Genomic DNA, 26,224 nt, shown 5'->3' with positions numbered 1-26,224 from the left:
ATTATTTAAGACTTAGTCCCTATCTTGATTGAAGTAATTATGCATGCACGCCCACAGCTATGAAGAATCAGTGCCTCATTGCCAAGAGTGGGATAGCCACAGACTTCAGTTACTTCAGTATATAGCACTCACTGCACTAAAAATAGTTTGTATTAAAAATATTTACTCCAGTTTCTGTCATGTAATGTAAATGTACTAAGACATTCAGCTTGTTAACATTATGTTGTCACTGAAAGCAGTTCTCACTAGCCAACACTGTTTATGCTCAAATATTTTCTTTCCATTCAGGCTAGTTGAAAGTAACAATAAAAACAGTCTGGTAGGGAAAAGAAATGTGCTAAATGTGCTGATATACATATATATCAAGACAAGCCATTTTTAGTACTACTTTACTCCATAGCCAAAAATTAAGCTGTTGCTTTTGAAATTCAGTAGAGGGGAAAGTGAAAAATTCTTTTGAAGATCTGGAAAACAAAGGCAAAGGAAGAATTTCCATTTACTAACATATAGAAGTGTTAAGATCCTGATTCCAATTACTTTAAAAGAAACCTTAGAGAAAGCAGAGAGTAATTACTACAGTAAGTAGCAAACACTCGTAGGATTCTTCTATGTGTTAGCAACATTTATGTTTCAGACATAATCTTCCATGTATTGAAAAGAAAGTCACTTGGTTGAGTAATTTTTTTCTGTTTATCCCAATGACACTTTAATATTTTCTTATTCTTTATAGAATATTATAGTGTCTTCCATTTAAAAATACTGTTCCAGGTGATCCTCATTGTCTGCTCAGCTTCTGCCCTGACCTAAACTGTCTTGTTTTCTAGTCATGATTTTCATAAGAGACAAACAGCAACCAGAAGGTTGTCGCCAGGAAGGCAAACTTGCTATGCTGGCATTTAAATCAACTTTTATTTGGCAGGGGATGCATTTATAAATGCTTCTTTTAAACTATTTACATCAAACCTCTTGATATATCGCTAAGGGAAGGACCAGAATCTCCCTCTGGACCCATATAGACCCCAATAAAGTCTTTTCACTTGGCTTTGTTATCTGTATTGATTTCTGGTCTCAGTTACATTCAGCCTAGAAGACAAATAGCCTCAGTAACCAGCAGCTCTTTACATCAGTCGCCCTCTTACAAAGTCTCTTTTCCAGCTGGAACCAGGAAAACTCTTTTCACCTGCAGTTTACTCAGAGGAACCTATGCAGAGGCAGATAATAGGAACAAATATAAAAATTTATAGCAGCCTTGTCAAGAAAGCTTGTGCTTTGACTAGACAATGCTCAGAGAAATGGCTTGGGATTTATAGGCTAGATGGTGATGGAATGTTCTTCTTAAACATTTTTCTTTTACTTGTGTATTGTTGAGGTGGTGGTAATAAGGGAAGCTATGGTGAAATAACCTTTCCATGTTGCAGGAGTGATCACTAGTTCACTAGATATATTCCATTAAACAAGGGGTTTTATACTTTTCTCATATAAATTGCCTTTCCTACCAGTTTTAGGCTCAGTGCTTTCTACTAAGTTCAGTAAGAATATCTCCATTCAATTTAATGAGCATTTGTTTATCTTGCTTTTGTATGTACTAAATTTGGACTTCAGAGTTAAAAATGCTGACACTGAGGAAAGAAATTAAATTTCAGTTTAAAATTAAAAGACTATCATTTGAATATCCTATCACAAACTGGTGTTAAATATTGCTTTCTTTAAGCATCTCTAAATTACAAAGGTGTTTTCAGTGGCATGGTTTGACATGAAGCACTGCCATGTGAGTGAATTGAATTAACCAGTTACTCAAATAAGCTTACCCTAATTCTGGTGTATATTAAGATGACAGTTGAAAATTATAAGATCAAAAAAATTGTAATGGTTTTTATCATCAGAAAAAATATCTTGCATTCTTTCCCTAATTAAGGCCTTATATATAGAAAGAAATAGTTTTGTGTGACTGAGGATGACATTAGTCAATGCTGCAGATTTTTGAAGAAAAAAAAACGCAAGTTATCAAGAGCTTTGGAAATAATTTCTCCTAAGGGAAAAAAAATAAACACATAAACACACATTTACATATATGTATGTCTTTAGATATACAACTTTAGATATACATAATAATTTACATTTCAGCTGAACACCTATTGGGAACATGAAAACTAATACTGATTTTTTGTGCTGTTCATTTTCTCGTTTTCATACATATGAATAAACAACTGGAAGTGTTTCTAATGGGAGTTCTATCTGCTGATAGCAAAGGCTATGAAAAATATATGGCAATTTCCCAATATCCAGCTGATAAAGAGGTGACTGTTTTAGAGGTTTACAATGAGTTTCAAGAAACAAAGCTATCAAATAGGAAAAATAAGCTGCAAAGTGACAAGACATAGAATATATGACTGTTCTGAACAATGGTATTTATTGACTGACTCACCAAATATGCAGCAACAATGTATCAAATGCTTTGGAGACCAGAATTATTTTTATGTAATGCTTTGGTTTAAAAACCAATTTTCTTCCCAGAAAAGCTATTTTTGGCATGTCATTCTGAATTCCTGTATCACTGCTTGAAGATATTTTAAATCACATTTGTATGTTACCTGAAAATACTGCAGCATTGCAGCCAAAAATGGATCTTGACATCTGCCATTTATAAACAAAGATTTCTAGACAGAAATTTTTGTCCATAGCATCGTTAAAACCTCAAAGAAGAAGAGAAACCAACCCAGCTCTGACCTAAGACATTATTTAATAAATAGTACTGCATCACAAATGTTAGATCACACTTTGAGCTGTCCCATGAGACTCAGATGACTTGTTAAGATAATTTTTAGATCAGAGGTAGAGATTATGTCCACCACTTATATTCTTGTCCTCCTAGACCCATGAACATGATTCACTGTACATCTTCTAGAGCTTTTAAACAATTCAGAGTATTCATTCTTTAAGAACAGCATAATAAGGAGAAATTCCATGTTTTTATACTTGAAGGTTAATTAGTGTTTTAATTCTTCACAGGTATTCAGCTAGTCAGTTTTTACAAGGCTGCATAAGAGGAAAAGCTTTCTTGCCCTAGAAAGTGATTATTTTGTGATATGAAGCGTGAACTTTTCTTTATTAAATTTGTGATGTTAGACATCAAGTCTATCCATCACAGGCTGATATACATATAAAGAGGTCCATTTCCTCCTCTGCATCCCCCGGCTGTTCATTTGTTTCAACATTTGTTCTTTTCTGTTGCATGGAAATATAAAAGATTTGCCAAAGCAAATCACTATAAACTTAGTAATACTGTAAGTCTGTTTGTTGTTCTTGATTTTTTAAATTTCTGCTATCTAGTGACCCTAAACTTTATCTAAAGCGTTAGTTAAAGTATCAGTTCCATTTCTATGTGTCATGTTACATTTTCAAACTGATACTTCTTATATGTGAGGGACTAATTAGGTACATTACTGAACAACTAATTGTGTCTGGAAGAAAGAAAAACATGCACAGAAATAAGTATTTTGTTTTTTTTAAATGACCCTAGGTAATTCTGTTTTCTCTGTAGAAGTACAAGAAATGCAGATATATTCCCAGGCAAAAAGTCTGTGACATAAAAGTGGTATTAAAATTTAGAGACTTCAGAAAAGCTTTTGCAATAATAAAAGCATAAACAGATACATTACAAAAATTTTCAAAGTGTGCAATATTAAACTATTTTTTTCCAACTCAAGCCACTGACCATAGGAAAGGAGTAAGATTATGCCATAACTGAATCCTCCACAAAAGAAGAAAGGAAAAAAAAAACAAAGGGGAAAGTGGGAAAGTGTGGGAAGAGAAGGGAAAGGAGGAAGAAAGAAAAAGGCAGGAAGGCAGGAAGGCAGGCAGGAAGGCAGGAAGGAAGGCAGGAAGGAAGGCAGGAAGGCAGGAAGGCAGGAAGGAAGGCAGGAAGGAAGGCAGGAAGGAAGGAAGGAAGGCAGGAAGGAAGGCAGGAAGGAAGGAAGGAAGGAAGGAAGGAAGGAAGGAAGGAAGGAAGGAAGGAAGGAAGGAAGGAAGGAAGGAAGGAAGGAAGGAAGGAAGGAAGGAAGGAAGGAAGGAAGGAAGGAAGGAAGGAAGGAAGGAAGGAAGGAAGGAAGGAAGGAGATACTTTTAAGAGGCATAGATTTTCTGTAAAGAAGTATATTCTATACTTCTCTCACTTCAAAACAATCTTTCAATCTTTTCAACACATAATCAAATTTTTTTTTCATTCAGTCAAGGAAGGTTCATGAGAACAAATTTAAGCAATTAGATTACCTGCATATTGTTTGATACTGGAAAGCAGAAAAAGTTACAGGGTCAGAGTCTCACCTGGGTTTAAATGCATTTTAAAATTTCAAGGTACATGGGTTTAAATTACTTTATATCAGCTGGTGATCTATAGCCTTATTTTGTATTTTTACCCATATTAATAGTACTTCTTCCTTCTCTCTGAATCTTTAAAAGAATAAACTAAAAGTCTGTGTCTTACAGGAGCAGATATTTGTCTTTATTGACAGCAATTTGTTCGGTTACTCAAAACCTCCCACTGAAATATTTCAGTCATCATGTAATTTACACAATTAGCCAACAGCCATCTCTGAAAGTAGAAACTTGTTCTATATTCTTTGTGCTTTACCAAAGTTCAAAGTGAAGACAGAAATATGCAGTTATTGTGGACAGTGTGCAAAGGCTGAAGTAAAGCTAAGATTTGCTTTCCATCAGTCTAGTCTTTCTAAATTACTGAAGCTTTATCTGAAAGCTCCTGACAGCCTAAAAGAAATACAAAAGAACCAGGTATCTGGTGTCAGAGAAGAAAGAAAAAATTACAGCAGCAATCATATGTATTAAGTCATCAGTTCACAGTTTCCAAGACAGTATGAAACTATTTTCTTTTATATAGGAAAAAAAAAATGCTGCATTTATACAGCACAAATTTTCACAAAAGGAAAGATTTTCCCATCAGATAGGATAGACCCTAATGTGTAATGTAAAGAGGTAAAAGTATTTCTGCTTCAGCAAAATGAAAGTGTGCTGGGAGATGCAGAACCTGGGCCTGAATCTTTGGCAAAATAAAACTACAGAAATTTTAAGAGACTACAAGTACTCAGCATCCATTTACATACAAGGATATGCACTGGAAAACCATGAGCCAGACCTTTTCATTGTAGAAAAGCATGATCATCCTCAGTGTGTTAGACTGCATCTTTCATGGAACTGGCACGGTGGCTAAGGGCACATAAAATATACTCCAGCAGAAACAAACATCAGAAGCTCATCTGGGCTTCTCTGCAGTAAAGACACTCTGAACTCAAATACAACAAGACTAATAGCCAGCAGGGTGGAAAGAAAAATTAAACTCCTGCAGATCCCAGGGTTTAATCTCCTATACTAGTATTAGTTTCAACACACACATTTCAAGCAATATCTTAAAAATATCTGATGAGGCTAAAACCTGTAATAAAAAGTGCATAAGAAATTTAACTTGAACCAGTGGAGATTCACAAAAAATCACCTGAGGATCTGGATTGAAGGCTTCCTAACCACAAATCTGAAATATTCAAGATTCGTAATTGAACACACACTTTAACCTAGCTTTTATTTCACAACTTTTTTTTGGTAGGAAGTAAAACTATGCTTCCTAATTTGGAAGATGCAATTCAGCTTTTACAAATAGAATAGCAACAAGTGCAGTATGATGTATGAGTGGTAGATGAGGCAATTTTTTTAATGTAAAATTAGTTTGATATCGTATTTCTTAAGTAACTGGAACTTTGAATATTCAGCATATAAGTAATCAGTGATGCTGTTAATTCTTTAGATACAGATCCTTTCTGTAGCAGAGGAACACAGCACCATCTGTGTATAAGCTTGACACTAATTGTCAGTACAACCAACATTAAAGTTGATTATCCATACTTTTAATAAATACAAGTAAAATTGAAGACAGACTTTTCATGTCCTCCTTTTCTCACTAGCTAATAAAGCACAAAATGTTTAATACAGAATGAAATAGTCTTCTTTAAACAGACTGTTCAAAAGCATATTAAAGAAACTCAGTGTGCCATTGGTCTATATAATTCCTGCTTGATTACAGCCAATGATAATGACAGTGTTTGAAGGACAATGGATTTTGTTCCAGGCTATAAGGCAGAATATAATAAATCCTTTTAATAAAGTAAACATTTCAAAGGCATTTAAGGAAAACACCAACAACCAAAAGCTTTTTGAGTTTCCAAGTGTATTACTTTTCCAGAGTGATAAAAAAATATATATATTTTATGTACCCTGAGCCTTTGCTTTTGCTAGTAAAGTATACCTGTCCAGGTCCTAACTTTGAATGCTGAAATATGATCATATATATTGTCTAATTCTTTGCGTGTGCCTTGTCATGGAACATACCAAATTAGCTCTTACCCAGACAACACTTGTACAAAGACTGGGGAATGGCATGGGCCAGGGGCTTTTGAAGCAGCCTGCCTGGAAGAGATTACCTGATTTTTTAAGGGAAGTGAGTTAAACTCTGAAACCTGCAATATGATTTCCCTAAAAAAGAAGTTGTTTGGAAAGACTCCTCAAAGCCACCACTACTCAGAGTGGCTCACTCGCAGCAAGGTCAGTCTCAGTTAAGACAGGGAAACAGAAATTGATCTGAAGGAGGTGGAGAGAAATATTTCTTTCTGCAAATTGAGCAAGCATAGTTTCTTCTTTCTTTTTCTCTACCTGTATCAGACATTTTTATCTTCTACCTGATTTCATATGCTGTCAACAACATTTTGAGTTAGGTTAGTCCAAGTGTGATTTAAGATGCCTGGTTAGTACCAATATATTCCTTAAAGGCACACCAAATGTACAAATTAAGACTTGTTGTAGTTGATAGCCTGAAATGTATCTTTTCCCATCTTTTAGTTGTGATTCCCCCCCAGCTTCTCTTTCTCCTGTTTACCTGGCGTCAGGTTACCATGGTTACTGAAGTTTCTCTCCTCAGCCCCACGGCGAGAGGCCGGATAGAGTAAAGAGAGGACCCCGCTGGCATTTCCAGCTGCTTGAAGTTTCTTTAGCCCAGGAAAGCACGGGGTTGGGAGAAGAGAACTCTTCTTTCCTACACGGAAGTTTGTAACTTTTTCCTGTCCCAGAATGCCTCTAAACTATGGAAGCTGAGAGGGCATGCTTACCTTGCCTTCCCTTTCTTTCCCCCCTGTGTTGCCAGGAAACCAAGCCCCCCCTCTCTCCCCCTCTGCCCCTCTGTATAGAATACTCCCACACCTTTGTGGGCATTTGAAGAAGTTAGTGTCTGTTATTTTTTATCTTGGCGTGTGTAACCTTGATTTGTAGAAAGTTTGTAAGATGTACTAACTGAGAAAAATAATTGGTTCCCTCTCTGATGTTCCCTCCCTCCGAGAAACCCTGTTAAAAGAGACCCCCCAAACCCCAAATCTTGGGTCTCTCATCCTTTGGATTCCCCTTCACAGAAATAAACTGTGGAATGCAAACCAGAGAGAGAGTCCCCCCCTGATTTCTTTACTCGCTCTATAGACTTGGATTCTTGAAGAAAATCAGTGAACCCCACAAACATATGCTGGCTCGAAACTCGAGTGAAGAGAAACCTCATCACTGAGCTAGCCGGGCCACACTCGAGAAGATCGAGTCAAAGACTCTGGAATATTTTACTGTCCCAAAAAGCTACAGCTTCCTCTAATTCAAAGCATCCAAAGGGTAGCTGAATTTACACTGAATAGGACAGGTGAAGAGGTGATGCCACTGGGGCTATGGGAAGTAAACACATCCCCCAGCATCCTTTATAACATGGAAAGGTGTTTGCATGCAATAAGATACGAGGCTGCACATATGGTCCCAAAGTAATGCAGCACAGAAAGGGTGCACACCAAAATGGTAGCATGTCACTTGATGTCATGAGCAGAAAATAAATACTAGACAACATCATTTACTAACAGAATTGTAGCCTCAATAAAGTGGAAAACCATTGAAATAGCTGGCTAAACAGCTATATCTAATGAATTGTTAAGAGTATGAAGTCAGCCTCAAAATTTAAGCCCTAAAAAGCTATTAAAATGTCAGGTATCATGCTAGTCAATTTTTGGATTATATGAATCCATCACTCTCAATATATTCAACAGATTTATCATTTTTCATTAATGATACTCAAATATGAATAGAAATATTTAATACTAATGCCTGTATGGTGAATATTTTCCACTAACACTATAAAACGGGTTTGAGAAATATTTTAAATTTTAAGTAAATCATAAGAAAACATCTATTTAAAAAATGAGTGGAGTTCCCCCTCCTAATGTCAGTATACTCAAACAGTCCATTTTTATCTCTATCATCCTCTGGAAAAATGAGATATAATTTAACATCCTCAAATATTTCAACAGGACATTTTAAATGGGTTATAAAGGAAAAAACAGTTGTAGTATAAGGGGAACGATTTTCAGACATATAATGGGCATTAGAACACTTGTTACCTCCATGTACCTCCACCACTTTTATTAATTTATCTTCCCATGCCTACCGAGATCAGAGCTTATTTTTTTTTATTTGGGCACTGCAGTTTGTGTCAATGACAGACCACTCAACAAATGTTTGATGGATAAGCTTGATTTTCTAACACAGCACAAATACTGGTTTCCTTGAAAACAATCTAGGTCAAGGACTGAAACTACAGGTGAGCCAAAGTCTGCTATCTCACCATATCTAGTCTATAAAAGCTAAGCTATGTAATAGGCAAAGTCATGCAGAAAGGCTAAACCTTTGATCTACTACGTTCTCAGAAACAAAACACGAAAAGATCATAAAGAGTGGGAGAAAAAAAAATATTTTATGATCTATCCTTAGAGTAAGTGAGGTTAATAGGGCCTGGATTCATTCTTCCACTAAGTAGTCTCCCTGCACCTCTCAAGGGCAGGGTGCATATGACAGCTCTGTGGATACGCTGCTAGGTGGTCAGAAAGCCATGATTCCCCATCTGCCTGGAGAACAGAACTGTTCTGTGGGAACATGCTGTTGCTCTTTCTGGCCCTGCATGAAAACTCCCTTTCCTTCAGAAGTCACTGGCTGTAACTGGGTCACTGTGGCATTGACAGTAAGTGTTACTATCCAGAAATCAAATCCCCTGGGTGTCTCCAACAAGACCATTCCTTTGGTCCCAACAATTTCCTGCTTAATACTTTGGCATAGATTCAGTCCAAAAATGGAGTAGCTCTCATGTTTTACTTGTGTCATCAAATTTACAATCTTATGCTCGGTTTATGAAGCTCTATCAGATGTAGTTTCCTTGGATGTAGGGGTAAGGAGTTGCACTGAGACTGTGCTGTTGTTCACATCAGTTACTAATTCAGGAAAATGTCCTGTCACAATATTGTCAGTATTGTCAATACTCCCAGAAAAAAAAGAAAAAAAAAATGAAGGAACTATCATTTTTTTTCAGTGTTCAGATTAATGTCTACGTAGAATCAGTGTTTAAATTAGCTCGCTCTTCAGTCTTTTCTTGTTACTGTTTCCTGGAAGATTAAAGTTATTAAAGTATTATTACATTTTCTAGCTCAATAATATGGCAAAATTGGTCTCCCAAAATTCAAAACATGCTTTCTGAAGCTAAGAATAATATCATGTTTTTTCTTTTATGTTTATGCCAGGGGTTTACCAGAGTGCACTTGAATTAATAGGAAATTTCATCCATTGTAAAATGTTACCAAATAAATGGATTGTCTTGTAACTGACACAGCCCAGGTGTAAAAATGAGTTATAATTTCAGTATACTTTAACTCAACCATCAATGTATATTTTTAAAATCTCTGTGTGATGTGGATTATTATTGTAATCACTTCATTTTTAGCTATATTTAGCAAAGAGTTAAAGACAACATGGTTGTCTCATCTCTAGCCCATCTAGACAACTACCAATTCATTTATATATTGTATCTTTTGATTAAGTTAAAAATAAAAGCATTTGAACTAATTATTTACTTATACAGATGGTAAAATCAACAGTGAATTAAAATTGACAAAAATGTCAAACCACTTTAGAGTATGGACTACAAATGGGAAGTGATGGATGATTTCAAGCTTGTGAAACAATACTTTCATGAGAACAGGATTGGATCTTACTGAAGAATTTAAAAAATACCAACTTTGTTTTTATGCAAGCTCTTGTGATAATAAAAAATAATAGCTCAAAGACAAATGATTCAGAAATTACTCAACCTGTCACGGCACAACGTTGCTTCAATGCAACATATTAACAAACTGCAGCAAATCTTTCTCTTTTAATTGGAACTCAAATCACCTTGACCTTTCCTAACACAGAGCAGAGTGCCCCTCTGAACCAACAGCAGCATCTGCATCCTCATTCCATTTTAATCAGAGCTCAATTTGGATTTCTGTGTCTCGGCAATCAAGGCATTGCAGAGCAAAGAAACTGCAGAAATAAATGAGATGTTGCCTTGTTCCAGTTGATTAAAACATGATTCAAGGTGACTTTTAGGTGACACTACAAGTTGTCAGAGCAGCAGTGTACTTTTCTTTATGATGGAAAAAAGTGTGTGAGGGATGTTTATTTCCCCTATCAGAGATAAGTGACAGAATTGAAATGAGAACACTGGTGTGTCCATGAAAATATATCAGTGTTTAAAGAATCCTATTATTAGACACAGTGGAAACTACATCTTGGATAAGCCTCCCATACTGTGGGTAATTATCACAAGCCAGAATGCTAATTGCTTTTCGATCTGCTCTGTGCCTCCGATGAGTCTTGTTGAGGGCTACTGGGGCTGTACCAGACACTAACACTTAATGAGACCAAGTTTATCAAAGTACAGCATCAGCTACTGCCATGTGAAGAAGAGAGAAAATAGGCCTTAAAATAAAAATAAGGAAAAAAAGAGAGATGAAACTGTGGGACATCGAGAATTAAACTAAAAACATTTTATTTATAATTTCTTTACTGGTGTTAAATAATTATGTCTTCATCACAGATAAAAAAGATATACGTTTATGTGTCATGGTTTGGTTACTTAGAATGGTGAGTACTTGTTCTGTATTTTAAAAAGCTTGCTTGTTTACACAAGAGAAATTAGGAATGCATAAAGCATTTTTGCTTTCAATTCTGACTATTATGGCTAAGAACTATTAAGGGTTGGTGTCTATACATATATTTTCACTTTCTTGTGAAAAGTGACCAAATAGAATTAAATTGGAAACAATCTTCTGAATAATATAACATGTCTTTGATGGTAGATTTCAGTTTAGTCTCCGAGACTCCAGAAAATATGTAGGATGGTCAATGAGTATTCTCCAGAAAGCAAATCAAATAAAAAAATTACCATTTGGAAGAAATGTGGGAACATTCCCAAATTTCTACATTTTACAATGTTTGTTATCTTACAATAAGATCTTTTTCATGAACTCAAGGAATTTGATAAGCAATTACCACAGTAAGTGTTCAAGGCATCATTAAAACATGGTAAGATGTATTGACTGCTTTAAGGAAATAATACTGAAGTTACCAAAGTTCTACTGAAAATCTTCAGGAAAGGGAAAAAAACCCCAGGATCAGTGCTTGTGATGTAATTATTTATTTTTTTCATCTCTTGAGATTAAAAACACAGGTGAAACAAGGTATGCTCTCTAAAGATGGATTTCTCTCTAAAATTTAAATCTAATTTCTAAAATTATAAATTTTACATCTAACACTATTAAGTTCTAAAATTTCTAAAATTGAAATCTAATTTCTCTCTAAAGAGCCAAAATAAGAGTTTGACTTTAGTTCTGCAAAGTCCTGTCAGTTCTCAGTACTGCCAGTTTCAAGTGCAGAGGTCAAAAGAGCAGCACCTGAGAACAGAAGTTAGACCAGTAAGTTAAGAACTTCAGCAGCAGTGATGTTGGTCACAGCAGCTGTGAAAATGAGAGCAAACCTGAATAGATCAAGTGAGCAGATTTTATCACAAAATTGCAGATGTCAGCATTTCTGCATGTGTGTGTATTCACTCACCTTAATAGAAAATACTTTGTCATTCTTGTTACTATTTAAAAGAGTAAGACAGACTACTGCAAAATAATAATTTTAAACCTACTCTTCATGCACTCTTGCCCTACCAGTTCACACAAGCTGATGAAGTCAAGCTAGCCTATTGCTATTAGGCTGCTTTGAGTCTTCATGTCTCAGTACTTCAAAATAAAAGCTTTTAAGAATCTAATTCAAGAGAAACAGATACATTAAAGAATGCAGATTTACATATAAGAAATAAACATTAAATTCTTAATTGGGTTAATTTCTGTTTCTCTTGTAATCATAATTATTATTACATGGCATTATAGTCCCTGATCTCTGCCTCTCATAATAGGTGCAAACTTTCTCACTAATAAGGATTTTAATACCTGAATCATTGCCTTAACCTTACATTACTCCATCTCTAGGGCAATCTCATCTTCCCTCAGAAAAAGTGACCTACTTCCAAGATGAAATCTAACAATTGGGTTATTCAGTGACAATACTGCTTTTCTTTTCTTTTGATTTTCCTGAGAACAGTCTACTTGCCTTAAAACTGCCTTGCCCTCATTTTCTAACACTTTTTAGTCAAGTAAACTCTTGACATCTTGTCTTAATATCAAGTATTATTGCAAATAAGATAAATATTCCTCAGCAGTGACTATAACATTATTCTCTGAATTCTCAGTACAATCAGTCAACAAAAATATTTCATTTCATACATCATTTACCACTTCTATAGGAATTGCAAGAGATACTGCAAATGAGTTCTAAAGTGAAAGTTTGGAAGCAGCAGTGGATGCATGATGCATGTATAAGATTACCTTCTACGGATTCTTTCCACCGCTCCTTATTGTGATCCATACACAACGGGATTAAACTTTGGAATGAAAACTACAGAAAAGTCATAGAAAGAAGAAAGAAAACCTTCAGAGATAAAAGGTAGCTATGCTGTAGATCTTTGTCCACTGTATGGAACAACTCTTATGAGATCATGACAATAATTGGTCAAAGCAGCCTTTGAACAATTAAAAAAGAGGAATGTAAGGATGAAATAAGGTAAGCCTTCTCTAGCTGGTATAAACACTCAATGAGGGTATGACTTTACCCACAGTATTATCCTCCTGCTGAGTGATTTTATCTCCCCGTTTTATTACGGTATGAAATAGAAGGAAGCATCAGTATAGGTGTAAGATGACAGAGAGACCTTTAAAGTCAGGTAACACACTGCTGCAGGAATCTCCAAAACTCAGTCTCTTCTCAAGGAATTAATCTCAATCTCATGTGAGCTGATTCTACTTTGTAACTTTCCAGATGTGCTGATCGTGGTACTAGGAAGAAATGATGAATCTGCTCAAAATGGAAACCAGTCAAAACAAAAAACCAGTTTTTTTCCATCTGCCATGTGTTCCTCTCTTATTTTCCAAGCAAAATTTTAAACACAAGTGAGCCTGTGGTTTGGGGTTGCTTTTTTGTTTGTTTGTTGGGGAGGGTTTGTTTGTTTTTTCTGTGGGGGGTTTTAATTTTTTAAATACATATCAAGTGATATTTATCAGAAAATTACAATTCTGCTGAATTCTGAAGACATATTTTCTTTTATTAGACCTTTGTACATGCTTGTCTTTGAGATGTTTATATTAGCACCTAACAACTATAGCAGATTTTTGTAGGTTTTGAGTTTTGAGGGTTTGGGTTTTTTGACATCTAAACAATGTTTTGAACATGCTATCCTTTTGGTAGTTATGACAGCAGCTCTGGCTTGTGTTGTGGACTACTGTCCAAATGTAGGCAGCTCAGCCCCACCCAGCTGCTCACTCATGGCCTCTCAGTGGGATGGGAAAGAGAATGGAAAGGGTGAAAGTGGGAAAACTCACAGCTTGGGATAAACACAGTTAAATAGGTGAAGCATCTTTAAGAATATACAGAAGGCTTCCCCAGCTTTTCTCTTTTTAGTTATCTACTAAATATTATATGTTATTATGATCCTTTGCTCAAGGAAACCAGTGATTTTAGAATCAGAGGCTGAACTCTGTTATAGTGACCAAATTTATCAGATTCAAGTTAAACTCTAGTAAGGGGCCACATAGCCCACTGCAGTTAGTTAAAGTAGTTCAGCGTATTTCAACAGAGCACAGGACTTTATATCCTTAACTTATATTGTGGAATTATTTGTCCATGAACTCATAGCATCTCAAGTTACATCTAAATATTCATTCTGCTTTAAAAAACAACAAAAAAAAAAGTGAGAAATTAAGAAGTAATATGGACAAGCATAAACAAAGATCAAGGTTAAAAGATTAGAGAAGTGAAGGGCAAAGTAAGCTAGCACAACTTTGAACTTTATAGGTCATGAAATCATTGCTGCTTTCAGAAATAACATTTTGAAATGGAAGATTGTATCTCTTTTTACACTTTGCTTTTTTAATTCTCTCCAGTGTCCAAGTTTACAAAGGTTAGATGCCAGTATAATCTAGAATAAGACCATCTGTGACTGATTTTGAAAGGTTACTGAGAGGAAAATCGGATGCGTGAGAAGCCTCAGGGAATGCAGCTGACTCCTATTGTTGTCTAATAGATCTGATATTCCAACAAAAGGCAAAATTACTGAATCCTTGCTTGGATTTACACACAACATATCAGGATATATAAGCAGTCAAATTAAGAACATATCTTGCTATCTTCTTCCCCCTAATATTGTGACAAATTGTTGTCAAAATCTGATGCTTGTCAGAGATGTGAGCACTACCTGCATATCATAAGCAAAATTAAAAAAAAAAAGTGCATTTATGCTTTGCAACCACTAAGAACTGTTCAACCTTCACAAGTCCTGCTTAATAAAATAGACAGACTGCTGCAGTAGAGAAGAAAGGCCAAAATTAACATTCATCACAGTATTTCTGCAATTTTCTACCCGTCTATCATCAGGTCACACCAATAATCAGGATTAACCTGAGGAACAGAAAATGTTATCCAGTCTGAAATGGCACAGTCTAGTCCTGTAAAGGGCTTTGAATATTAAAGGGAGAATTTTCCCCAGGGTTCCTGAGAGACACCAAGGCATAGTAAAAAGAACTTGAACCACCATAGTAACCCAACTTGTTAAAATGGGGATGTGGTGCTTTCTACCCAGCAGTTTCCCAGGAATGTATATTATGGAATAGGTATGAATCAAAGAAAACAAACTTAGTATATTGGGACTTCAGGGGTCTAATATTATGCGGTGCTAGTCAGGATTGGGAGAAATTTTAAAATGGATTATTTCTTTGCCCAAAATGAAAGTCATCTCAACTGTTTCTGAGAGAGTGATTTACTCACAGAAGAAATACAGATGTAAAATATCTGCAAATGATACATTTCATTTCGGTCAATTCAGATAATCTATGTGATTTAAGGAAAAAAAAGTTTTTTATTTCAGCCACCAAACTAACCAACTCTCTATACGAGCACAGTCTAAAATCTGTTAAGAACAGATTAAAAAAAAAACCATTGTGTAGTCTAAACTAGCAGTAAGTAATCACCATATAGAAACAGGAGGGTTTTGATGTAGCGATCTTGTGTCAAATTGCTTCTTCCCTTCAAATACCATGATCTCCACCCTTCCCTCCATTCAGTTTCTGGGAAACTGAAGATTCTAGTATGACTTTGTGAAAACTGGGATAAGATGAACCTACACTTGGTGTAAGGGACAAACGGGAATGCCATCTGTGCAGAAAGCCCAGGAACTTTCATTTCTTTACCTTGTCTTTCAATAGTTTTCTATAAAACAGGAACAATAATTTCTATAAAACAGGAAGAAGACTGACTTCAAGAAAGAGAAATACTGCCCACAATGAAGTATTCTGCTCCTTTGTGCAATCTCTTGCAGAGAGATCACAAGGAGTTTTGAAACTCATAGGCTTTAAAGTTTAAGAAATGTTTTCTTTGCACCATCTTTTCTTCTCGTAAGGGAAAACATGTTTTAGTAAAACTTTGAAATAGAGAAACCTTTAATAGTTTAATAGTAATTATTGAATTTGTTATACCACAAGAAGTGTTAGCTTTAAATCTCAAGTATCAATTTGGCAGGAAAAAAAGGTGATGGTATTTCAGGAATCCAGATACATGTTAACTTCTTGATCTAAATTACCATTTCATAACTTATACAAATTTTCATAATTAGATCTGACATTTGTATCTGTTCTGGACATCTAAAAGTCTAGACTGGTTATGTCAAGCTCCTCTCATTAAGTTCCTCTTAAAACTACCAAAATGCTTCTTGCAAAATATTCCAGCAGAGAATGAAATCCCCACGTGTTTCATTCCTAATATTTAAAAGTAAATAATTTATATTAATAATTTTTAATTATTTTAGATAAAGCATGATTTTGAAAAAGGCAGGAACTTATTGTTATTATCCTTTGTTAGATAAGGAACTTATAAATATGGAAATAAAATTGCAGACTATTTTCCTGAAGTTTCTTTTATCAAAGTAATCATATTTAGGTTTTCACTTTCTGTCTGCCATTTCAACAACAAACCATTTTACTTAGTTATTTTGGCATTTTATTTTGCCTCAGAGGAAGATAAGCATCCTAAAGGGTGAGGATATACTTCACTTGTTCTCCTGAAAGCTGAACTGCCTCAACCGTTCTAAAACCTGAGAGAGAGAGTAATTAAAAGAGCAGGAAACTGAATCTCTGATTTCTCTGACTCTTTCAAATATATTGTGGGTGGCCATGGTGCTTATGTTGAGAAATTCTTTGAATTTGAACATATTTTCTAACCAGGTTACTTGGTGAGATTAAATATAACCTCAAGTCAGATAATTGTTTCTCAGTCAGGCTTGAATTATACCAACATGTATCAGCTAGTAAGGCAATTTGTTAAACTGACTAATCATACAGACAGGCTGTAGCAAGTAGCAATCTTAACAACAGTGCATAAAGAATTATCATAGTTTCCTTTAAATAGAAGAGGTAAAAAGCAACAATCACTTTTTTTTTTTTTTAATAGTAACATTTTTAAGAAAGAGTCTTGTTTTTCAGTAATCTGTATGGTACAGAAGTCATAAACAGGTTTCCAGATATCACATGTTTACGTTGTACCATCTTAAGTGAGTCATAGAAAGCTTTTATTTGGTGTGAGGGTTTGGAATCCATCTTTTTCTTGGATCTCTTCTGATGCAAAGAGGGAGAACAAAATGAAATAAAGAAGTATGTTTCAACACAGTGTGCCAGTATAGGGAATTTACTACTGAGACATAATTTTTATTTTTGTTCAGTACAGAATTCCAGGACATACTGCCAAAATCTGGACCATGGTAAAACCATGCTGGATGCGAGCCTATATGCTACAGAAAGTTAAAATTGCAGAGAAAAAAACATAAGTCTTCCATCTAAAGGGCACGTGATTCTATATTCCAGATGCTAAAGAATTTTAAATGGCAATATAAAACTGCTGCACCTAAGCTATACATTTTCCCTGCAGTAATATGGACTCTGGTCTGCAGACATCATTCTCAACGTGCCTTTTTCTACAGCTTCTAAAGTATCTTTTTGGTTTTCCATGTAACAGTACACTTCTGCTGAAGACTTGATAATTAAATTGATCAGATTCTGGCTTATGATTTCAGAATTTCATAGACATAGCATTTAATACATGTCTCATGTTCTGCATTGAACATGCTATGAAGAAACAAAGCAAAGAACTTTCCCCCTTGTTAGTTTTTAAAGAGAGAATAATTTTATTTGTTATGAACTGCCAAGTACAGATGTGAAATTTTGGGTATCTACTGAAAACATATTTGGGCCCTTGAGATCCCTTGTGATTTATTCAGATTAAGGGTGCAGTAGTAGGGGAGAATGTATGAGAAAAATAAAAAAAAAAACATTAATGAAAAGGATATTTACACTAAAAATATCTAATAAAGGTACAAGATATACTGCATTTCAGGTGTTTTCTGGAATCACAGGTGGAAGAGAAGTAGTAACCACTAAGGCCACCTATTTGAAAGAAATAAAGACCAGAAGTATAAACTCACAAACTGTATCTTCCTGGAGACAGAAAATGCTGCTCCAAACAACACAGTGACTTGACAGGAGATATTGTTATCATAGCCAAGAGATGCAATGGTCACATATAGATGTGTATACAAAGTATATGTTACTCCAGGGCTCTCACTAATTAAATATTACTTGGTTTACTTTTCCTCACCAATAATTAACAAAGAGAAGTGACAAGGCTGATTAACATGCTGAAGAAGAGTTTTACTTGATACCATATGCTTGTATTACATCAGCAAAATTAATCTAGATATTTTTTGCTACTATGTTAGGTTTTTTTCATTATTCAACTTTATTTAATTTATTTATTTTTGTTATGATGTAAACTCGTGAAGAACTGGAGATAAATAGAACTGAAGATAATTGGATCCATAAATCTAACTTTTCAAGGCACCTGCATGTTGGTAAGAGGTCATTAGATGTGTTGTATATGTATGTAAGGGAGGCAACAGAACAAATTGATCTAAGAGAATATTGGTTAGGCTTTAATTTTAGTTAGGCTTATTCTGCTTATTTGGAAAAAGGTTTATGCAGACCTTAATTGTGCAGGTCCTTATTTTAAATTTTTCAAGTAATTAAAAGTTACCATGTTCTGATAGTGTTTATCTCCTCATAGACTAAAAGAACAACTTAAATTAATGCAGTTATGTTAAAATGAGGCTAAGAAATGACATTAACATGCAAAGCTATTAATTTTTTGATTTAGCTGTTCCATAGCTGCAAGCAACCATGTCTTGATACACTATGAAGATGAAGAAACCTCTACAAATTATTGACAATAATTTATTAAATAGTTTAGAGGACTATTTAGTAATGTTTTTTCACTGTTTTGGACTTTTTTAGGCATGGTTTATGAACTTACTGACTTCTACTGACAGTTAAAAATAAGACATCTATATGACTTCTTTTGATGATGATTATAAATAAAGTTGCAGAGACTAGATTCAATCTAAAGGTCCTCAGACATACTTAATAGTTGTGTGAAAGTGTGATTGTTCCTATGTCATAATATGTATATTCATAAGAAAAATAAAAACATCATATTATACAAGAGGTTTTGTGACTATTATTATTATTATTAATATTATTATTATTGTTGTTGTTGTTGTTGTTTCTTTGAAGCAAAACTCATTGAATTTATAAAAATGGATAGTATGAATAGAAATAGTAGAGACAAGGATGGTTTTATATATAATTTTTTAGTAATTATTCAAGTTACCTAAAATTAGGAACACCAGCAAATCAAATACAGATTTTGTTCTTGATCTTACCCACTTCATTTCTGACTACAGTCAAAGCCTGAAATGTTCATCCTTCATTTAGAGCCTGTCTTGTCTTAACCTCAGCTGTCAACTCAGCCCAACATTGTTACTCACGCACTCAGTCCTGGTGGGGTGTGGAAGTTAACTGGAAGAGTAACAGTGAGAAAACTTGTAGAGATAAAGACTCTTTCATAGGGAAAGTAAAAGCCAAGTGCACACGTAAAGCAGAGCAAGGAATTCATTCACCAGGCAGGTCTTCAGCCATCCACAGGAGAGCACAGAGCCATCACACATGAAACAATGACTTGGGAAATAAATGCCATCACTTTGAACATCCCCTACCCTGTTATGAGCTGTCCCCACAATGGTGAGAGCAACCCAGGTTTTTATTAATAAATCCCTTGGGGTGGATTAAAGAGAAATTACATTGAATGATCAGTGTTTGTAAATATATGTAAGTAGGGATTATTTTAGAACAATTTGGTTTCAATGGAAAGCAGTTTTGTAGCCTTTTGGTAGCTATTATCTATAGCAATATAGCAATATGAAGCATAAAAATATTACCTAGGAAAATGTATAAGGAAGATAAAGAAAGGATATAAGGAGAAAGATAACACAATCACCACCCACTGATGTTCTGCTGAGACTTGATTGTTGCACCTTAGCTTTCCGTTGGTCAAAGTCGTGGTCCATAAGGAAAGGGGTAAGAAGCCCACAAAATACAAAGTCTGGCAAGTTAAACTACATTCAGGCTAAGTTGGGAACAGTCTGGTAACTCCTCTAGGAGCAAAAGGCTTTCAGTCCTCTGGTGCAATGCCTCAGAATTGATTCTGGAGATGCTTTGGGGGCCTTTGATTTTGACACCTTCTAAAATAATGAAAGCTGCCTCTCATGTCAGCACACTTGAGGGAGTTATGCCCCATCAGACCTTCCCAGGAGTAGGAAGGGAAGAATTTTACAACTGACTTGTATAAGGGAGGGCAGTTAGCATGATAAGAGGCACCAATTTGACTTGCAGGATTTGCCTCTCATACGTCTCAAAGCCTGGCTTGTAGCCTTCAGAGAGTGCCAGCTCACTCCCTCTGTCTTAATGCAGAGTGGTCATTACACACCCAAAAACTCACCTCCTCCCCCTGGGAGGTATAAACCTAGCCACAGAAAAGCACCCTGGTGCTTCCAAAAATGGACAGATGTTTTGAGACATTAAACTTCAGAAACTCTTGTGCTCCTCTGTCTCCTCGCTGTGTGTATTTTGAAGACCAGAAATGCTGTGTAAGCCCAGCTCAGCAAGGACTGAAACATCCCTGGGTTATCAATGCTGTTTTGGTCACAAATCCAAAACAGAGCACCATAGTAGCTGCTATGCAGAAAATTAGCTCTCATCCCAGAGAAAACCAACATGCAGCTTCACTAAAAATGGAGTTTAATTAATATCAAGTCATGTAAATTAAAATATTTTTATTAAAATATAGTGGCAAACACATATAAGATATTTTAAAGGTCCTGAAATAAAAGGTGAGCCTAGGAAATTAAAAATGGATTATGCATTTTCTAAAAATCAATACATCAGTATAAAACTATTAGAAGTTTTTTTCTCAGCTATGCTACATTGATAATAAAAAAATGCTAAAATGAAATGATTAACATGAATATTATGAAGAAAATGTAAGTTATATTCAAAAACCCCAAACAATTAAAATAATGAAGAAAGGAATATATATAAAATATATATTAGGCCAGCTCCAATCTGGCCTACTCTCTCCAATACACTGACAAATTAATGTTGTTCTCTAACTACTGAATGTTTTTTGATAAGGTACCTTAAACTGAAGTCCAAAAGCAGAACTAATAAACACTAAGTTGATAAGTCCACATTAAAGAAAGGGACACTGGATAAAGAACACCACCAAAATACTTTAAAAAATAATTTTATGAGGTCAAACTAATTCATGCATGCTCTTTTTCATATTATAATAGGTCATTGTCAAATGTGATATATTTTTAATCTTCTACAAGGTCAGAAGCCTGCTTTCTACTTATCGTTACTATTTCTTTGTGCTGCTTAACAATTTGCATCCAAAGAATTCAACATCCATGTGGGGCTCTTATTATAGGACTTTTGAATACATTGCCCTTCTCTGTTGTAATTAATCTTTTAATTGCCTGATCGTACTTCAGCAGAAAGAGATGGTCAATTAATGCAGATACACATGTCTATGTATCCTGTCTGTGCCTGTCGATAGCATTCCTTTTGATACTGCATTTGATGGAAACAATCCTGGTGTTCCTTTTTAGGGTTTACAATGCCTTCATCAAAGCACTTACAATTTTCAGTAGGAAGACTGTTTTCTTTGTTTTGGTAAAACTTTATATTTTATTTTGCTTCTATGAAAGAATTTAATTTCTCATTCCATTTGTGATTTTCATTTTTCTCCAGTTCCCTGTACTCAATACACATTCAACATGCATTCTTCAGGCAGTTCTGGGTACCTGAGGCATTAAAATCAAGAATTGCAGTGATCACTTTTTGTGGCCCGTGATGTGGGGAAATTATTTTCTTAGGAATGTGTATCTGAAGCAGTAAAAACTATCATTACTAAACACTAAGTGGTTTCATGGACTCTAATTCAGTCTGGAAGCAACCTATTTGAACAACATAATAGCAAAAGATCATCTGACAAAAGGGTACGGTCTTCATTGAAATGCATAGTTAAGTTGTGAGATAATAAAAAGTGTGGCTAAATACTACCCATCAGATTTGAAATTAGCTTTCAAATCAGTAAAAATCTACAGAAAGTTCTTTACAGCAAACTGAAAAAAGCTGTAAGACCAAGTTCCCAATACTAGGTGAGAAAGAAAGAGAAGTATTCAAATTGAAAAATGCAATATTTGTTGTATTCAACATGTTCATAGCGTTTTAATTTGCTTATCAATTATGAGATTAAGGTATTAATTTTCAGTCAAAATTTGAAATGTGCTTGATGGTTTTATTCAAGGTCAAATGGAAATAGGAAATCTCACCAAGTGAGAATAGTATTTTTAAATAGAAGTATTTATTTAATAGTATTTTTAAAATAGAAGAAATATAGAAAAAGAGGAGGCAAAACAGTTCATGAAAAGATTTCCACCATGATTCTTGAAAACTCTGATAATCATTGAAACTAAGCAAAACAAAGATATATTGGAATCCAAGGTTTCAGTAAAAGAATAATTATATGATTTTGGAAACAACTTTGATATTTTTAATTCAGATTGTAGAAGAAATAGAAAGAATTTGTGTTCTACCTTGTAAATGTTGCTGCTAAGAATGAAATAGACCCATTTTTATTAAATGAAGAGTTAAACAGAATCATAGGATTTTGAAAAATTCAAAATCTTACCTTTCAGTCATATAGTTCTGCCAGCTTTAATGGTGTTCTCTTTTTGCTAAAAGATTATTCATAAGAAAAAAAAAACCTAACATAAAGATCTTTTATACCAGCAGCATAAAGTTATTTCAGTAAAAAAGGCAAGCAAATAAAGAATTTGAATGGTTTTGAATATAAAATAAAATAATTTTGAGTGGTAGGAAAACAGCTTTCTTTTAGTTGAGCTCAGATGAAACAATTACCATCCATGAAAGTATAAAATTAGACATGAGATTTTTTTTGTGGTAGTCATTTCAAGTATTTCTTAGCTTTCTGGAGTGGAAACAAGTCCCATAAGTCCCATCACCTTCACCTGGACATGGTCAAGGCCAATTTAATGCTGACATTTGCAGATAGTCAGCTGGCATACTTGCCCAAGTGTGTTCTCCAAATAGACTTCAGATTCCACATGACCTGATTTTACACTGGAAACTGACACAATGAACCACCAAGGAAGCCATATGAAATGCATGAAAAATGCCTCAATTTTCTCTTTCCATATTTTAGACAGTCTAAATGTAGAGACTACTGTAATATTGATGCAGAAAAGACAAAAATAAGAAATAACTATCAAGGTTTCATGACTTATGGTATGCTTTGGTAGTGTGCCCATTTTGATCTAGTACAGCATTTTTAGGTATCATAAATAAATACGACCTGCAAGCCATTAAGTCTGACTCAGAGACTGTGACATATGGCTATTATACATATACAGTCCCTCGGATTCTTACAAAACCTGACTAAGGTCAAGGAACCCTGTGCCTTCCCACACTCATTTCTATTTTATGATTCAGGAACAAGATGAAGTCCTCTAGACAGCTATTACTGAGTCACACAATAGATGGATATGCTTCAGATTATGATTTATCAAGGTCAAAAAGTGGTGTAACTCACCAGATTTTGACACAATTGTCTTCACAGATACTTATTAGGAAATAGCATAAAACAGCTTAGTTTCACTTCAGAAATCCCTAGTACTTGAAAAGATAATCACTTTTTTTTCCACATGTGGTGATCATAGCATTAGTAATGTTATCATTATCATTATCATATCATATCGTTATCATCAATTCTCTAGGTAGCACACAATTAATATATTCTTTCATATTCATCATGTTCATACTTATATTGATATGGCTAAGAGCATTTTTCATTATATTTCTTAGCCAAAAGCAAAATTAGGTCCTGTGCCAGTTTTCATTCTATCTGTACTAAAACTGAAATTCTATACATGGAAAGAAAAAATAATAAAAAGAAAGTACCATTGATAAATGTGAACTGAATTGTGAGGTATGTTCTTTGTTGTCTTATAGAATCTCAAACGCAAAAATAATGAGATCATCTCTGGCCTGGGGCTTGGATCCCAAAGCTTGTGCACCCACAGGACTTTATGAACTTCTGCAGTCTCATCAAAATCAATAGTAGTATTCATGAGATAAAAGTTATTTGCATGCTTAGGTCTTTTCAAAGTCAATGGTTTTATTGTTTGGATTCAGGCTCAAAGTTTTTAGTGACCAACTGTGTCAGTGGCTCATGGAAAGAGTAACAGAAAAATTATGCCTGTCATGCTGAGTTCAAGAAAAAATACTTTCTTCTTTTCACCTTCACTTCCTCTTCTGTGTGCTTTGAATATGTCAACAGCTTGATAAAACAAATCAGCATGCCAGTGGTTTATGAATTTTTTTAAAATATGCTTACATCAGCATTCAGAAAGTATAGATTATTTTTTTCTATTATTGTAACATTGTTCTTGGCTGCTGAAGTACAAAAATGTCACAGATTTTATATGTAAATCATACAAAAGCACAAAAATAATACAAATAAAAGAGCTAGTGTGATGAAGACATCTAGGATTCACATAACAGACAGAGGTGGAGGACATAGAAGAGAGATCATCTGTTAATGGGGCCAAGACTGAAAATGCACAGAAATCATCTAACTCTGATCTTTGCAGATCAGCAAGAGCCAGCAACACGATGCTGAAACTGCATAAACCAAAACCGGAGCTATCTCACTGACCCCTTGTTAGAGTCAGCAGTAGCAGAGACATTACAGAAGCACCACTGAAATAGCAATGTCTAATTGTCTTTTTTTTTTACTTCCTACATATGAAAATAGGCTATTCCTCTTACATATCTATACTGTAACAAGAACTTGATAGGCTTGTGCTCCTGTGTCCTTCAGCTAGGAGTTTCAGATGGGAAGAGAAGGAAGATAGGAAAGCCACTCCTATATGTTTTTAAGAACTTAGTCTAGATAAGACCTCACCAGGTGTCAAATCTATCAGGTTGCTCAGAGCTTCATCCATCCCAGCCTTGAACACCTCCACAGATGGGGCATCCCCAGCTTCTCTGGGAAAGCTGTTCCAGTGCCTCTCCAGCCTCACAGTGAATAATTTCTTCCCAATATCTCATCTAAACCTACAGTCTCATTTTAAAGACACTCCCCCTTGCTGAATCACTACATGCCCTTGTCAAAAGTACCTCTCCAGCTCTCTTGTAGACCCCTTTAGGTGCTGTAAGGCTTCTATAAGGTCTCATTTCTCTTCACCATGTAGAACCAACCCAACCCAATCAGCCTATCTTCATAGGAGAGATGCTCCAGATTTCTGATCAACTCTGTGTCTCTCTTCTGGACTTTCTCCAGCAGGTCCATCTCCTCCTTAAGTTGAGGGCCCCAGAGCTGGATGCAGTACTCCAGATGGTCTCATGAGTTCTGAATAAAGGGGGACAATAACCTCCTTCAACCTGCTGTTGGATATTTCTTGCTCACAATTTTGTTAAAACATCCATTAAAACTTTGACATTTAATCCTTAAAGACAATGATAAGTACAGCTATAAGAGTATTATTGCATTTTTAAAATTTACCTCCCTGACTTCGATGAATTCCTTTTGCAGGTGAAAATCATGGGCAAGTGTATTTCTGTGCTTAACAAAACCGGGATAATATTATCACTACTAAATTTCTTAAATAGCAAATAAGAAATACCATAAAGTCCAATGAGCACATTCTCCCTCTCAGAAAACCCCAGAGGAATACACACAAGGTTGGTATATGCAATGTACTTATTAATAACAAAATTGTAGATTCTGAAGTTCCCAAAGTAGGTACAAGTATCATACATCTAAGAATACTATTAACAGGTTTTTTCACCTCAGTTCTTTAGTTTGTATAAATATATTTTTTTTCCTTTCCAAACATGTGTTACATAGTTTTTATCTCCATTTCTTCTTCTCCAAAAACTGGGAGCATTGTCAGGAAGTAAAAAAAAGAACACACAACCATTTGATTTTGGTAATATAAACAGTAAGGGAAAAGTACTGCCACAATGCTCCTAGCTGGCTCCAAACTGAAGGACTTCCTAATGCTGTTTGCTTATATATAGGGGATGTGTAAAAAATAGGCACAGTGAAGCATAAGAAGTTGAAAGGCCAAAGAAGTTTTCACAGGAAGAGGTGAGAGTTAAAAAATCCTCCAGGAGGGGAAGGCTGGGAGTTTTGGCTACACAGACTC

Source organism: Pseudopodoces humilis, chromosome 1 (assembly GCF_049639895.1).
Source record: "Pseudopodoces humilis isolate 2021_Gansu_Grassland_sample_001 chromosome 1, ASM4963989v1, whole genome shotgun sequence".
NCBI lineage: Eukaryota > Metazoa > Chordata > Aves > Passeriformes > Paridae > Pseudopodoces > Pseudopodoces humilis.
Note: the sequence above shows the minus strand (reverse complement) of the source record.